The sequence below is a fragment of the Gossypium hirsutum genome, chromosome A10 (genome assembly GCF_007990345.1).
Source record: "Gossypium hirsutum isolate 1008001.06 chromosome A10, Gossypium_hirsutum_v2.1, whole genome shotgun sequence".
Taxonomy (NCBI): domain Eukaryota; kingdom Viridiplantae; phylum Streptophyta; class Magnoliopsida; order Malvales; family Malvaceae; genus Gossypium; species Gossypium hirsutum.
The window spans coordinates 12,476,119-12,494,808 of record NC_053433.1 but is presented as its reverse complement, the minus strand read 5'-3'; positions in this window follow the sequence as shown (position 1 = coordinate 12,494,808).

Below are 18,690 nucleotides of genomic sequence, written 5' to 3'. Positions count from 1 at the left end.
AAAATATAACAATTTGATAATTTTAAAAATAATTATGTAAGTTTTGAAAATCTGAGAATTTATCCTTTCAACTAATGAAACGCTGGGAAATTGGAATAATCCGAGGGAATATGCGCATGGTAAGTTTTAACGAAACTCAAATAAATCAACACATAACACGTATATACTACGTATTATTCAAGTAAATTTTGTTGTCTTGCTTTATTGAGATTTTATTTTTCTGTATAATTATATCTCATTCAAACCATGATTTTAAATTCCAACAAACTTTTTAATTCCTTATTCCATTTCTGTGGCCAAAATTTGCCTATTCCGCCAAAATGAGACGAGCCGGAAGGTGTCACCTTCGATGTTATAATTACAAACTATAAATATATGTATATATTATTTGAAATTAATTATCAATAATAACACGTGAAATATATAAAATATTGTAAGAAAAAATTAAATTATATTACAAGTAAAATAAAATTTAAACACATAAATACAATTACTTATTAAGATGTTATCATCAACCTTAAATTAATATTGAATTAATTTGTAATACCATCTTAATAATATCTATATCAGTGACAAAATTAAGGACCAGTAAGTCTGACCCCTAAAACTATAAAAATGAATTTTTGATAATCCCCGGCCCCCATGTTGCTGTTTGCCTCCCCTTCCAACTTTGAAGTTCTTCATACCTTATATGTTATTTTTTAAGCTTTAAATATTTATATAATATATTATATAATGGGTCCCAACACTAAACAACTTTATTGTTTTTGGATAATAGTTGGTCACTTCTTAATTTAATATTAAATATGAATTTAGGTTAAAATTTAATTTGTTAACTAGTAAAAATGTATTTTTTTATATTGCTATTAACATTTACTGTTATCAACGCCTTTCCTTCAAACGCGACATTGGGTTCATATTCTAAGTTTTTTTTTCATCTTTTTGCAACTTTATTAATGTTTTTATTGTGTTTTAAATTTTATAGTTTAATTTTAGTTTATAGTTATTAATTTTTTTTATCTTTTAAGAAATTGTAGTTATGAAGTCGACAATAATTAATTTTTTTAAAAAAAGAAAAGTACACAGACAACACAATCACCTCCAGAAATGTCACAAATTAAGGTACCACCTTCATCATTTGCTCCTTTAAGCTCTGATGCTCGTCCTTCTAGAATTCCTAAAGTTGAAGATGAAGCACTTGATTTGTCTAACTTAGAACGTGAACTGGGTCACATAAGCAAACATATGAATATCTAGTTAATATGTTGTTGGAAAAATTCGTTTCGAAAATGGTTTTCTTGCACAACAAAAAATTAAAAATTTAAAAACTGAGCTGGTTTATAATATTTATAGTAATAAACCTTTTACCAAAATTGCACTTGTGTTTTCGGCTATAAGAATCCTTTTCGTTCCAAACTTTCAACCAAACGACCTTCTACGATATTCTCATACCACAAACTACTTCGAGTATGGGCTCAAACAAGTTTGAATCAAACACAGAACCATCAATGTCACATCCCAAATCGGGCAGATCCGAAAGTAAGGCATATAATTGTGAAGGTTATTTGTTTTGGCGCACTCTAATGGTAAGTCCGCCAATTTTTAAGCCTCTAAGGAAGTGATGTTGGGCGCATAGAGTATTTGCCCAAATAAGTATGTCAAAATTTAGTTCTCATAACAATCTCCATCTGAGAAGGAATAAGACGAGTGCAAAGAGCGTTTCAGAGTTTTAGTGGAATATTACATGCCATATATAAGTTATCACCAAATGTATAGTACGTCTGGTTTGCTTAAGCATTGTGCTAAATGGATTTTTCCAATGGGATCTGGTTGGGAGCTAATGAGTTGACTAGTCAAATAGCATGTATAAGACTCTCATTTATATTTCTTTTAGTCGTTGTAGGCCAATTAAAGGACAATTACTGCATACAGTTGACACTTGTCAAAGTCCACTGAGAGAAGATGGGTGTATATATATATGGTGAGAAAAGAACATTGAGGACGGTTTTCCCTTCTTTCAATACTACTCTTTAGTTTTTCTTTTTAAACTTAAATGTTCTCTTTACTTTGTAAAATGAAAACTAAGGATTTTGGCTTAATAAGTGAGTGTTTCGATCTTCTAGTAAGTATGGCATCTCTGCATATTAAATTTTTTGAAAGGGTAAGGAGGTTAGGAAGCGTATTAACAGTAAGCTATGAATAAGAAGTCCAGTATGGGGGTCATTTGTAGTTAAGCTATTAGCAATCTATCTATAAATAGGTTTTTGATAATGGTTTTATGTCCATGAAGCAGTTGCTGCTGATGGTTTGAGAAAGATGATCGAGTTTGGAACTCCAAGCTATGGTAAATGTGAGTATTAGGTGAGCCTCTATCCTAACTCTTACATGTGTATTGTACAAATAGAATTATATCTAAATAGAATTACAAGTAGATATTTTAAGGTGTAATGATGATGGGTAAAAGTGTAAAAATGGATGGCTTGAGGACTTATTAGCAAATTGACCATTTAATAAAAATGTGTAGAAAAGTGGAGAAAAGATGAAAGATATCATCTTTTCCCAACACACCAAATCGTCACTCACCCCCCAAATCCATCCAACTTTTCTTTTATTTCCTTTCATGCCATTCCTCCATTGTTGAACCATACAAGCTTTAAACCTTCATTTTTCTTTAAAATTTCTTTAATAAAATCTAAAAAGAAGACTAATGAGAAACTTTATTTCATGAGGAAACTTGCATAGATGGGTTAAAGAGAGAAATACATGAGTTAGGGTTTTGAGTTTTCAAAGAGTTAAAGTAGAATGATGGAAACTCTCATAACATACATGTTTATTTTCATAATCTAGCATAGAAAAGTTTATTTGATTTTAGTTTTAACTTATAAATGTTATATGTTGTTATGAAATTGAAGAAAAAGAGAAGTTTGAGGACAAAAGTGAAGGGAAAGGAAAAGAAATGGACAAGGAGTAGAAGAGAAGAGAAAACCATCATCCAAATTTTGGTTGTAAGTACTTCAAGTAGTAATTTTGTTTAATTTATGTTAATTAAGCAGTTTATTTACTAAATTAATGATATCATAATAAGTTTTAGTAGGGGTAAATAATGTAAATGTTATGAATGTTGACTTTGGTGTACCATTATAAGACGTATTGTGGTGATAATAAAAAAAGGACTAAATTGAAAGAAATTAAAATATGTTATGATATTATGAATATATGGAAAGTGAGTTTGAATGAAGTGATGTAAAAATTATAGTGTTGTGTGCAGTAAAAGTAAAGAGAATTTACAAGTTTTAGTGTTATTGTGATAAGGACTAAATCGTGAAAAATACAAAGTTATATTATTTTGTCAAGTGAATGAATGAAATAATTTAATAATAAGAAAATCTCATGTAGACGAGTTCCGAACTATTAGGATACTGATGGCATAACATTAAGAAAAATTAGCGCGCTTATCGTATTATTTTGCACTTCAGTGCTTATCATTGTAAAAATTTGCACTTTAGTGCTTATCGTTATTATTTTGCACTTTGGTGCTTATCGTTATTTGCACTTTGTGCTTAGTGATATATGATATGCATTAACAATGCATTACCGGTTTATTTTCGTATATCCTAAGTGTTCAACTAGTCTATATTGGGATACAGTGTCGTAACTCAACTATTATCAATTAATGGGTTACGGTAAGTAATGGTAAGCACGATTTTAGAAAAATGTTGAACTCTAGGGACTAATTTGATATGAATTATATGTCTATAAAATGGATATAATTTTATTTTATATTTTCATTAGTAGTAGATTTTAAAAATCTTGAAGTACTTACTAAGTCTTCACAGGCTTACCGCGTTAATTCTCTAACGCGTAGATGCAGTAGATCCCGTTGGGCTAATATCGAGGTCGAGTGTATCCCATCTCATCACCTTTCCAAGAGGCAAGGTTTTATGTATGAATTTTGGGTTTAGTATGGTATGTACATAGGTTATTGGTATAGGTGAATGTTAGATGGACCAAAAATACAAACTTTGGAAACCTTGTTATTTTGGTGATCTAATAGCATATTTTTTTAGCTTTTGAAAGGAATTTATAATAGCTTAACATATTCATGCATATATGATGTTATTTCATGGATTTTTTGGTGAATTTTAATGAGTTTGAGGTAATTGAATTGGTTTGGAAGTGTTTGAATGTTTTAAGTTAGTGTAGCGAGCTTTTTAGCAAAATTTCCAACTATTTTTGTGTCATTATAACCAAGGTATCAATAGCACCCAAAATCAAAATTTGAGAAATAGAGAGCAATTTTGGTATCATTTTTTAGGAAGTATCGATATTAAAGCCTAGGTATTAGTACCTTCATCAAAACTTGAATTTTTGGAGTTCCAGAATGCTATTTTGGTATCGATTTTGTGCAATGGTATAGATACCTTTCATAAGGTATCGATACCTTTTGTTTAAGTATCGATATTTTGCCCCTATTTTGATTAAAAATAATTTTTAAATCATTTCCAAACGCAAACGAACATTCATTAATAATCTCGAATGTTTATATTAATAATTTTTGGGTTAAATAAGTTAATACATTATGTATGATTGATTGAATTATACAATGTCTAGCCAAAATCACTTTGGCACCAAATGTAATAGTCTTATACCGGGTCTATACAGCTGGATCGGGTATAGGGGCGTTACACTGCCCTTATGGTAAGTTCTGAATGTAACACCCCTCACCTATATCCAATGCCGGGACAAGGTTCGAGGCGTTATCGAGGCGTTACTGGACTTAAACATTCATAACATGCAAAACCGGGCCACAAAATATTTGCCTAAAATTAAAACATCTCAAACACATGCATATCGTCCCTTATACAGGCCTTCGAAGCCTATAACATACATCGGGGTGCTATCGGACTAAACTGAGAAGTTTGAAAATCTTTGGGCAACTTAACTAATTTTCTTGCTTTGGAGAGCCACACGCTTGTGTGGGTTGGGCCGTGTGGTCATACACGTCCATGTGGCTTGGGACACACTCGTGTCCTCAGCCCATGTAACTCTCTGTTTGTGACATCAACAATCGTTTAAGGGCACACGACCAAGGCACACGTCCGTGGCGAGAGGCCGTGTCCTCTACACGGATGAGACACACGGCCATGTCTCTGCCCGTTTGGTTAAAACTTAGGTTAATTTTCAAGCCTTTTTGTCATTTTCACATGCACACACATACATTTGACCTTGTCATCTTATTAATCACTTATATCATTATATTATGGTTATTAACTTATACATCAACATCCATGTTTAGGGCACTAATAACTTATTACCATATCACACAATCATTCCATGACCATGACCACCTCGAACGGTCCTAAGGCATTCATCGTGTACATATGTCATATACTTCTCATACATAGTGAACGAGCACAATCACAAGGCATTAACACTTATCATGGATAAATAGGCTTACAAGCCAAAATCAATATAAGCCACATCTCATGGCTTAAACAACAAATCAATATAAGCTAATACATTTGGCTAATCACAACAATTTTTATCATAGAAAAACTAAGTCCCTATACATGCCACTCACCTGAAAACATTTAACATACACATGTCAATACTCCAAGAGTAATGGCTCGATAGTGTGATGCTGCCTCCGACTATCTCCAACCCTGAGCTGACCTGACAAAACTAAAAGAAATGGAAAGGAGTGAGTAAGCTTTGCGCTTAGTAAGCTCACATGAAAATAATAAGCAATGAGATAACATGTTATTTCCAAATTCTTCTATTTATTCAAATTCCAGCTAAGCTATTTTTCTCGAGTCAGTCATTAAATCATTTATATCCGGAGTTACAAGACTCCAAATCAAGATCCGTTAATTTTTCCAGAAACTAGACTCATATCCCTTCCTACCATAAAATTTTCAGAATATTTTGTCTAGCCAATAAGTACAGTTTATTATTTAAACTCTCCCCTGTTTCGCTATCTGACAGCTTCAACCTTTATCCACTAAAAATCAAATATGTCATAGTACGAGACTCGGATAATGTTCCCGTCTCTTTCTCTTGAAAATGTACTCATTAAGGATTTCATTCATATTAATTTTAACTCATAATTATTTTTGTACAATTTTTAGTGATTTTTCCAAAGTTGAGACACGGGAGTCCGAGATCACTCTGACCCTGTTTCACAAAAATTCCAAAATCTCATCATATAAGATTCCTTTACTTAAACCATTTCCTCTATCAGAAACTAGACCCGATAAGATTTAATTCCATATTTTTTTTAGCTTCTAACTCAATTTCCATTATTTTAGTGGATTTTTAAAGTCGGACCACTGCTATTGTCCTAATCTGTCTTAGTGCAACATAATGATAACTAGAGGTGCTCATGGGCCGGGTTCGGGCCGGGATCAACTAAAAATTTAGGCCCATTCATTGGGATTGGGTCGGGTCGGGCCCAAAAAATGGGCCTAAAATTTTTCCCAAGCCCGAACCAAATAAAAATACTAAAACCCGGGCCCGGCTCGGCCCGGCCCGCTCGTATTTAGTTTTATATTATTTTATATAATTTTTAAATATATATAATACATAAAAAATACTAAAAAAATCAAAATAAATATTTTCCAACAAATTGAAAATAAATTTTAAAAAATATGTAGACTTAAATAGCATTAAGATAGATGCAACTTAACAAGCAAATACCTCTAAAATAATAATAAAATTAACAAATGCCTTTAAAATAATAATAAAATTAATAATAAAATAAGTTTTATACAATATCCAAATAATAGCAACAAAATAGGAGAAACTAATAGTAATATGGTAGCAAAATAGGGAGAAAACAACAAGAAAATAACATTAAAAAACAAAACAAAAAAATAGCAGAATTTTTTTTTCATTTAGTGAATTCGGGCCGGGCCCGGGCCAAAAATACCTTACCCGAGGTCCGACCTCTTTTTTAAAACGGCCTCATTTTTTTGTCCAAGCCCATTTTTTGGACCTATATTTTTGCCCAAACCCTCCCACATTTCGGGCGGGCCGCACGAGCAGGTCTAATGATAACCATTACAAGTTTGTCATAGAAATTATTCTCATAAATATCACTCATTCATTTACACTCTTATCACAAGTCCATTTCATTTCACATGTCAAACACATACTCATGGGTTTCGAGTATGTATCTGTGCTATCTCTTGGCACAACCACTCATCCAAACAAGACAATCATATGCATCATACTAGTATCAACTAAGCATAGATAATTTTATCATGCCATTTTTTTTATATCACTATGTATGTCATTACCACTGAATTATTGAATTTCCGATGGACCTTTCCTTTTCCAGTTGTACACTCGAGGTGTACGTTTCTTTCTGAATGGTACACACAAAGTATACCTTTCCTTTTCATATGATATACACAAAGCATATCTAACCTTTCCAATTGTACACACAAAGTGTACATAACCTTTTCAAGTGTACATACAAAGTGTACATAACATTTTCAAATTGTACCATTTGGATACAGAAATCCTTTTCAAGTATTACCCTTTTGGGTTATATTCCTTTCCATAATGAGATCAAAAGATTACCCTTTCGAGACAACCTTTACTGCAACATATGCAGGACCTCATTTACACAGTAACCACTTCAGATCTAGAAACGGCAAATTACCATTTTAGTCTATAACCTTGTATTTTCCCGATTTAAGCCCGAATCTCAATTTCCTTGATAAATGAGCTTGGAAAGCTTGAAAAAAACCCTAGCCATGGTGGTCTTCAAAATTTCGGCCAAGGCATGAAAATGAAGAAGATGACATCTTTTTTTCATATTATTTTGTCTTTATTAGCCGAATTACTAAAATACCCTTAATGAAAAACAATTTAAAACATACCTAACCATGTCCATTTTTGTCCACAACTTAATTAATGGTATAATTACCACATAAGGACTCCCAATTTTAAATTTCATGACAATTGGACACCTCTAACATGTAGAACTCAACTTTTACACTTTTTACAATTTAGTTCTTTTTACTAAATTGAGTGCCCAAACATCGAAATTTTTGAACGAAATTTTCACGAAATCATTCTGCGAAATCGTATACCATAAAAATATAATAAAAATAAAATTTTTCACATCGAATTTGTGGTCCCAAAACCATTGTTCCGACTAGGCCCAAAATCGGGATGTTACACTGAATAAATTCTAAGTGTTATGTGTGTGATATTGCTATGATAAGGTTATGATTCATCTAACGTTAATTTTGTTGAATTAGATCAGTGATGTAATCGAATAAGTTTGAAAGGAAGTTCTTGAAAAGGTGTATTTGTATGTTCAAAAAGGGTATCCACTATAGTAATTTGTTAGTCTTGAATATGGGTGTATTCGTAGTTGTGAAAGATATAAGCAATTGACAATTTAAGTTTGTTTGCATTATGTAGTGCTGAAATTTGGGTATCTGGTATCTGTCATATCTGAATAGTATTATGTCTTACTCTGAAATCTTATGGAATCTGAGTTGTTTGCCATTAGGAGTGGATTTGCATTTTTGTAATAGATATGTAGGTAAGTATTCTAAATAATCTGGATAATTCATTATCAGTATAAGTATGTATTGAGTTTGAAGTAGAAAATGATTTGAGTTGGTAAACTGATGGTATTCAATTTATCATGGGAATTCGTCAAATGTGTAAGAATCTACCAGTAAATACTATCTGTGAACAATCGTTCTGAAATAAGAGTATGTGTGAAGAAATAGCCCATGTCAATTGGGCATTAAAGGTATATTCTTGTGAAAACTACATTTGTGGTTTTCAGAGAAAGAATACATTAATATAATATCTGGAAAGATCTTAAGTCAATCACGTAGTTAAGAGAGAACTGGTACACTAGAAGTATGGTAATTGGCGTGTGAGTGTAAGCCTAAATTGTGAAAGTACTCGGCCAACAAAAGTAAGATGTTAAGAAGGATAACTAGTGGATAGATGTTCAACATATTTTTAAAAGCACCACCCCAAAGGTATGTTGTCTTTAAGCTCACCAAGTTCTCTTGAACTTACAAGGTTTGTTATTGTTTTAGGTAGTGTGGTAAGAGAATACGCCAGGAGGGACAACACTAGGAATACGCCAAGAAAGCGGCAAACTGGGTTATTATGCATACAGTGGAAGTGGCGTATTGTAGGATTGCACCCTAAAGAGTCTGTCTTTAATAAATGTTTGTATTGTAAAAGTTTTAGTGACAAATCTAATGTAATATTTTATTTCTAAATACTTTCTTTAGTTTCTCTGTAGTTGTAACATAAGAGGTCAACTTCTATTTCTGTTTGTTTGTCTTTTTTTTTCTTTTTTTGCCTTCCATATTCATACTTCATGAGAAAGGATTATGAAACAGTGACGCTACGTTATCTGTATCCCTTTCCAATAGTTTTATGTCACATCAGTATTTTTATCCTGAATTTTAGTATTTTAATTTTGATTTGATTTTTTTAAGATAAAATCTTAAAATTCAAGATAAAAATACTGATGTGACATAAAACTATTGGAAAGAGATACAGATGACGTGGCGTCACTGTTTTATACAATCCTTTCTCCATACTTCATACCCTATGTTGAATCATAAATGATATATATTTTAAATGCTTATATCTCACCAAAAAAATTAATTAATTTTCTCTATCAAATTTCAACCATCTATCATTAATTAATTTTTCTCATTGATTATGTTAAAATAAATTTCTAGATCAGTAAGATGGTATCACTAGCTACTTTTTTTTTTGTTTAACCTAATATTTTTATCATAAAAATTATTAAAAATCACAAAAATTATTAAAATATATAAATAGTAATAAAAAAATTAACCAACTACTGCTGGTTACATCCTCAAGTTCACAAGCCGTAGGTATAATCTGTCGATATAAGAATATTATCGGTCGATGCTGGGACTTATCGGTCGATTGAGCCACTTTCTTCAATTCGCTGACCGAAAAAATTCAAACCCACGTCAATTCAAACCCACGTCAATCAGTCGATCTCAATGTAAGCCTTATTTTTCTTTTTTTGTCGTGAAACGTGCAGCCAATTTTTTAAGTAAAATATAAGAGCAACATTTGAACTCCCATCCTTAACAGTCAGTAGATTTAATCTCTCCATATGTTTGATGAAATATAGTAAAATATAGGAGCAGACAGGTGAGGCTGAGATCATGGGAGACAACTGGGAAAACGAGGATCAATTTCCAGGTATTTATCAAATATTTGTTTTACATTTATTTACTATTCATGACCAGCTGATGATAATTGATAAAATCCTTCGTATAAGTCTCTCTCTCTCATTTTTTATCTTCATATCATTCCATCTTAGATATATTATGATACAAAATGATCATTATTGAGTATTTCTCTTAAATGGTGAAGTTTGTATATTTATATAAAATATGTATTATTTATTAATATGATATATTTAGTAGGTAAAATAGATTTTATACATGTCAAAATATTTCTTATTTTAGATCTAACACATGTTCATGCGGCTTTATGCATAGGTTCACGCATGACATCACAAAAAAATATAGGTACCTATTGTCTTGCGAGCTCAGTCCATGAGCTCGATAAAATCCAGCCCAAAACCTGTATCATAACAACCATATATTTTGTATATTGAAGAATTATTTTGATATTTAACAAATACACTCCATGTTCCCATAATAATTTCTCACACTTTACTTTCATTTCTCAAATTTATAAATATTACAATTATAGATTTCAGAAAATATAATTATTACATTATTTTATACGTAATTGCGTATTTGATCACACTACGAAATTGTAATTACAAGTTATAAAATTAAAAAAAATTCAACTAATTATATTGTAGGAAATTATTTATATTAAATTAATTTTTTTTTTCTAATTATATACTTTAGTGAAGCCCTGGTCATTTGGGTTAAGTGGTTCTCAATTCAAAACATTTTGAGTTTAACATTACATTAAATTTAAAGGGTAAATTATACTGACAGTCATTTTCGTTACTCAACTTTGATGTAGCTGTCTCGTTAAACCTATGACTGAAAATGTTAATGGGTAACTGATTTGTTATTTTTTAAAAATTAAGTGATTGAATTAAAACTAAAGTGTCTGTTTTGTCAGCTACATCAAAATTAAATGAATGTTAGTGTAATTTACTTGAATTTAAATTATTTTTTATTCACATCATTTCGAATTAGATTGATTTAAATTATTGAATTTTTTTTTTCAGAATAATAATAATATAACATTTGTAAAGGTCATCAATTCAAGATTAAACTTTTAATCAATAGTTAGAGTATGTATATGGGTCTACATGTTAAGAAACTGAAAATTGCTTGGTCAAATTTATTATTTGACCAATAAGTTTAATTTGAGTATAAAAATAAATATCCCGTAAAGATTAAAGTGTTAGATATAAAAATATCATAAATTTGAAACAATATTCAAATTAATTATAAAAATAATTAACTTAAATTATTGTGAATTGATTAAACTAATAAATTAAAGTATGAATTGACTGAAATAAGTCACCACTAATTTTTTTAAAAGATTTTTCAGTGAAAACATTTTATTAAACTATTTAGTACCAAAACATATTTTTAAAATATTATTTTTCAATAAACTGAATTTGTTAATGGGTCTTTACATATTTATATATTACTTGGGGATACTCACATTTGGCAAGGTCAAATCAAGGGCAAATTTAGAGGTTGTATCATTCTCAAAATGGAAAGTTTTTTTATTTTGAATCTTTAAAATCTTTAAAATTTTTAATTTAATTTTTTAAAAATTATATTTCTATTATCTTAAAAATTACAATTTAGTTTCGACCTTAAAAAATTTTAAAACTTCACCTTAGGTCAAATTATTCTGAAACTATTTGTACATTAGAGGTGTTCATGGGCTGGGCTGGGCTACCCAGCCTGGCCCAAAGGCCTGCTCAAAATGTGGGAGGGTTTAGACAAAAATATAGGCCCGAAAAATGAGCTTGGACAAAAAAATAAGGCCCGTTTAAAAAATAGGTTGGGCCTCAATTAAGGTATTTTTAGCCCGGGCTCGGCCTGGAAAAAAATCTACATTTTTTTTATTTTCGAATGTTATTTTCTTGTTGTTTTCTCTCTATTTTGCTACCATTTTACTATTATGTTGCTACTATTTTATTGTTATTGTTTGGATATTGTATAAAATTTATTTTCTTGTTAATTTTGTTATTATTTTAAAGGCATTTATTAATTTTTATTATTATTTTAGAGGCATTTATTTGTTAAATTGCATCTATCTTAGTGTTATTTAAGTCTATATATTTTTTAAAATTTATTTTCAATTTATTAGAAAATATTTATTTTGATTTTTTAGTATTTTTATGTATTATATATATTTAAAATAATATAAAAAATTAATACGGCCTGACCGAGTTTTAGTATTTTTATTTAGGTTGGGCTTAGGTAAAATTTTAGACCCTTTTTTACCAAGCCCAGCCCAATCCCAATAAATAGACATAATTTTTTAGTTCAGTCTAACTGAACCCAACTTGACCCATAAAGATCTCTAATTGTACATAATTAGATTACAATCTCTATTTCTCATTAAAATACACATACACCAAAACAATTATATATTATTTATTTAATTAGATAAAGTATTTTTAAAAAAAATAGATAAAGTAATGAGTTGTATGAAGGCGCATCGTTCAACTGGCCCTAATGGCCACCTAGTTTGCTTTTGTCATGTAACGATGACATGTTTTTATGGGTTAGGTTGAGTGGATATAATATTTTAGATTTGTTTTTAGGTTTGACTTTAGTTTGAAAAACGAGGTTAAAATTTTGTTAAAGTTGAATTCAGATATAAAATATTAAATTTGAGTTCACACTCTCATATTATAAAAAATTTATATTTATTTTTATTATAAAAATAAATTTAAAAAATATAATACATCAAATACACTAAAAATATTAAATAAATATTTTTTAACAAATTAAAAATATATTTAAAAAAGTCTTTATATTTAAATAATATTAAAATAGTTGTAACTTAACAAACAAATATGTCTAAAATAATAGTAAAATTAATAATAAAAACAAGAGTTATATATTCTCTAAACAATAATAATTAAATAGTATCAATATAATAATAAAATGACAACAAAACAATATTAAAATAATAGCAGATAACAAATAAAACAATAATAATAAAAAAAATTAGGTAAATTCGGACTGAGAGTGAATTAACAAGTTTGAATTTTACAGAAATATTCAACCAACCATAATTATAACTAAACAAACTAATGGCATGGTTTAGAAAGAAAAATTGCAAACATTTTCTATGGTTTTGTTTTCTCACCCTCATATCTCATTTCAAGCAAATGGCATGTCCATGCTTTGGTTATCCTTAGCTTTCTCCATCTACTATGATCAAGTTCTCCAAGTCTTCTCCAATATGATGAGCTGCAACTTACTCAAAGCTACAAAGGTTTAGAGTGTGTTTAAATAACTTCTAACTTTAAAAGTTGAAAATTTAAGTAATAAATTTTTACCATTAATTTTTATAAGTATTAAAATTATATTAAAAATTGTTTGGTAAATTAGTAAATATAAGTATTGAATATAATTATATTATTTAATAAAAGTAAATATTAATTTTTTTAATTTTAATCTTATTAATATAATATTTTATATTCTTTTGGATAGTTTTGGATAAAAATAAATATGATAATTTGAATATTTTATTTTTAACAAAAAATAAAAATATATTAATTCTTTTAAAAAATAAAATTATTTACATTAAGTGATAAGCTTTTTTTATTCAATTTTTTTTTGTTAAAAAATTATATTAAATAAAAGAAATTAATTTATGACTTTGGGTGATATCTTGCATTGATAGACCAGCCAGTGGTTAGATCCTCAAGTTCAGAAGCCGTGGGGTATAATGGTGATTCCCTGCAGCCAATTGAAGATGTTAGCCACCAACATTTAGGAATGTCCTCAAACAATGAAATTAATGTTGGTCGCTCTCTTTATCCTTTTCCTTTTGGACATTTTGTAATTCGCAATGATTTTTATTTAATCTGGTTGTGTACACCAAAAACTGAACATATCGTGTAGTATGAACTCCAAAGCTACTAAAAGTGAACGAATAAAATATTTTAAATTTTAAATTTAATAAATTTATCTTATTTAAATATGTAATTTATTATTTAAAAAATATAGTTCACATGATATATTAGATTATATTAAAATTAATAAAAATATTTATTTATTTAAGGTAGAACTATTAAACTCTCTCTATAAAATTATGCAATTTTTATTCCTTTTTTAAACTTTAAATGAACTAAACATATGAAAATAAATTCAATTACATTTAATTAGAATATAGCATATTAACGTACAAATAAGTAATTAAATTCTAAATTCTTATATTGGTCTTTTTCTAATAAGATTTGTTATGTTTTGGGCATTTTCATAATTTTTGGATAAAATTATAATAATTAAATACATAATAGATTCTTTTAGAAAATTTAAGATTTTTACACTCGTAACAACATTATCTTTGAAGTTTTAAATTACAATAACTTAATATAGTAATTTACGATTTAGAGTACATAACCAGTTTTAAAATCCTTATTAAAATAAAATTATTAATAAAAATGTGTTATACGATATCTATAATATATATATTATATATATAAAAGCATGAGTTTGAATTTTTTTTTAAATTAACGAGAATATCAATTATTATTAATTATGTTACTAAATTGGCATTAGAATAATAATTTATCAATATTATAATATGATAATAATAAAAATAATATTAATTAATATAATAATATATTAACGTGAAATTAATTAATTTGATCATATCTTTTAAAAATTCTACTTAAAAAATAACATAATATATTATTAATTAATAAAATTTTATATCTATAACATCATTATGTTAAAAATAATAAAAACTTCAATTAAATAGATATAATTTAATAATGTTAAAATCATTTTTTATAATTAATAAAATTTAAATGTGTCAGAATATAAAAAAGATAATATCAATATATTAATAATTAAATTGAACAGATTTTGATGATTAAGTAAATTTTAATAAACTTTTGCTTGGCATATAGCTTATAAATTTAATAATTTTTTTAAATATTCGATACATGAATATCAAGGTGTAACCTATTAGGCTTATTTTAGAATTAATTTAAATTCGAATAGTGGTTATACTAAAAAAATAAAAGAAATTGATACAAGATTTATATACGTATCATATAATAATATGAATTTGAGCACAGCCCGCACCAACCCATCTATTTACCGCTAGTTATAAGTAAATTATTTAATATCAACAAGCATTTGGTATTGATGCAGCACAATCCGAGCAGGAATTGCAAAAACCACTAAGCAAAGATCAAAAGTACAGGAGGCGTCGCAAAGCAAAAGAGCAGTCCAAGGATCGTTACATCGAAATGCTGAACCAAGAAAATTTAAGGTTGAAAGGTGAAGTTGCTCACCTTAGATCAGAGAATGAGATGCTGAGAAAGGACAAGGATGAACATCTTGCTCACCTTACATCAGAGATTGAGAAGCTGAAACAAGAAATAACATTAATCCAGTATTATAACAACCTGCCCATGCTTTGAAGAAATGCTCTCCCATCTCTATTTGATCTAATCTCCTCTACTTTTTGCAATTGGGATTCCGTTTTCTGCATTATTGCTTTTATGAATGTCATGATTTGGTACTTTTATTATCATTACCACATATTTTAGATGAGAAATTTATTACTTTTCCATTTTGGAAAAAGTGAACACTTAATCCCTCAACTTGAAATTCAATTCTAAAATATATTCAATTGTATTGATGAATTATTCATGGGAATTGGGGAATCGAGTATGTTATAGTGTTTACTGATGCAAATCTGGACTGGAGTGATAGAAACAATAACTCAAGTGTGTGAAATTGAAGAAGGGGATCAATGTGGGGTGCTAAATTTGCAGTGATCATTATTTATATTGCGGTCAAGCTGTTTTCATTATTTATGCAGACTTTAGGCTGGTCCTGGTTCCCTCGCTCCTTACAAACACATTAATGGATGTTATTCCACACTTTATATTTTTTTTATAAATGTTTCCTATTATAAATTTTATATTGTTATTTATATAAGTTTTTATAGTGAAAGCTACATGAACCTAAATATTATGTATACGATACTATTTGAAAGAATAGAGACAAGCACCAGACACAACTTATTAATTTTTTAATTTGAGACATTTAGAATGTAGTTGAGAGAACATTTGTTGTTCCAAAAAAATAAAAATTTTTCATATTAACAACATCACCACAATATAGCATAAAAAAGGTAAAAAGACCTCTCCAATCCTTCTCAATTTTGAAATTGAGTAAATCAGTCCCTCTTAAGAAAAAAATCAAAGCAATTTAACTCCTGCTCATTTTAAAAGTGAGCAACTAAAGATAATTAATCCCGAAATTAATATTTTTCATCAATTATACATGATTTTAATTGGTATAATAATAAGTTTAACCCTCAAAATTTACACATTCTGTCATTTTGATCTTAATTTAACAAATTTATCCCATAGTATTTGTGTAAATGTGCAAATGTTGAGGCTAAATTTGTTTTTTTTTTTTTAGAATTGAGGCCAAAATGACAAAATATGTAAACATTGAAGGCTAAATTTGTTATTGTACCAATCAAATTTATGTACAATTGATGGAAGACATGGATTAATTTGTTCCAATTTTTTTAGAGGGGCTAATTTGCTTAATTTTGAAATTGAAAGGGATAGGATAGATCTTTTTATCCATAAAAAAACAATGTTAGATCATACTAGCATGTTACTTACTTCAAAACTTCATTCATAAGTGAAATTAAAATTATCCATACTTTGGAGAGTACATAGAAGAAGAAGATTTTGGTAATCTTAATGATACAGATTTAGATTATGAATAACTCGCTCAAGAACCAATAAATGATGATAAGAAGTATATGTTAAGTGTTAAAGAGGGAATATCCCAACAACTACGGAATGTTAGTGCAATTAGATGAAATTACATATGATGTTCAATTTCTTTTTGTTATTTTTATTAGTAATTGTATTATCGACTACTTTATTAGACTAGCATTTTACATATGATGGTTTAATTTTAATTTTTGTTACTTGTTTAGAAATTTTTATTGTAATTAATAAATTTTAAAAATATAAATTATATAACTGTGTAAGTACGATTTAACTATCAAACATGATATAGAGAATTACAATGAAATTACATTATATTAGCCAAACACGTCTAGGAATTACAATTTTTTTGTAATGACAAGAGAGTGTAATTATAACCCCAATAATTGCACTTTCATTTAATTACTTTATGTTGTCTAAATATGAAATGGATTTCATATAATTTTAATTGGGTATATCTTTATCGTAAGGATTTTTAATAATTTCAGTCAAAAGATATGTTCAAGGGTGAAAATAAACTGATATTGTTTTGGAAAGAAGATCAAGTTTTATTCCAATCCCTTAAATTACTCTCCATGATTTGGCTATTGAATAAGAATTTCCCTAGTCTAGCAACGGTTTTTCTAAATATTCTTTGAAAAGGTCAAAGGAGTTTTCCAACCATTTACACTAGGTGGATACCTTAGTGGTTGGAACTAAACGTTGTGGTTGTGGTTAGTTTTTTGCTTCGGACATCAACTTCTAAAATCGATTTTCTTGCTCATATTAGGAAGGTATAATTTTGAACCTTTCTTACAACCCAGATTTGTTCCTCGTACATAAATTCATGGGTTGTGATCGTCGATTGTCTTCGTGCATAGTATTGTTTTGATATTTCCTTAGCTGAGGTAGTACAAGATTGTTACGCCTCTATAGTCCCTTAGTGATTTCCTCATAGAGATGAGTGTGTTCCCACTAAAAGTGAGTGAACTAGAGGACGAGGTACTCAAGTGTGACCAACCAAGTGATATAAGATGGTAGGCCTTTGGATACTCTTCAAGTGGAGAGTTAAGTGTTGTGATGCGGAAGGCCACCCATGAATTTCTCTCTGGTAACTTCTCATGGTACCATGCATCCCAACCAAATAGGGGTATAACAATATTGAACCCTCTTCAAATTTAGAACATGATCTTTTTTTCCCTTTCATATCTTTCATCCACAGCCCATTCTTCCGCGCAAATCTGAAGCCCAAATTCTCCTACTGGACTCCAAAAACTATACAATCCCAATACCCCTCCCAGAAACCCTAGCCGAAACTTTGCAAAATTAGTAAGATTCAATCATTTTCTTGCATGGCAAGCATTGTACATAACCATATAGACTAATTATGCACGATGACATGCTATAATTCAATTCACTACACATGCCACATTGTTTTGATTCTTAAGATTGCATAACATTCAATGCTTATTGTGCTATGGGTTATTAGTAGATTGTTATGACTTATAATATTTATTTCCTATCATTCAAGTCTTGCAAAATTAGGACCGATGATTTAGTAATTTCATATGCTACATAGATTAGGATGCATATTTTATTTTGTTTGGATTGCATAATAACTATATCATCCAAGACAGTTCACGTATCTCTCTTTAGATGGCAGGTATGGCACAATGAAACATACAAACACACATACCCTCTTCCATCGACCGTTCTAT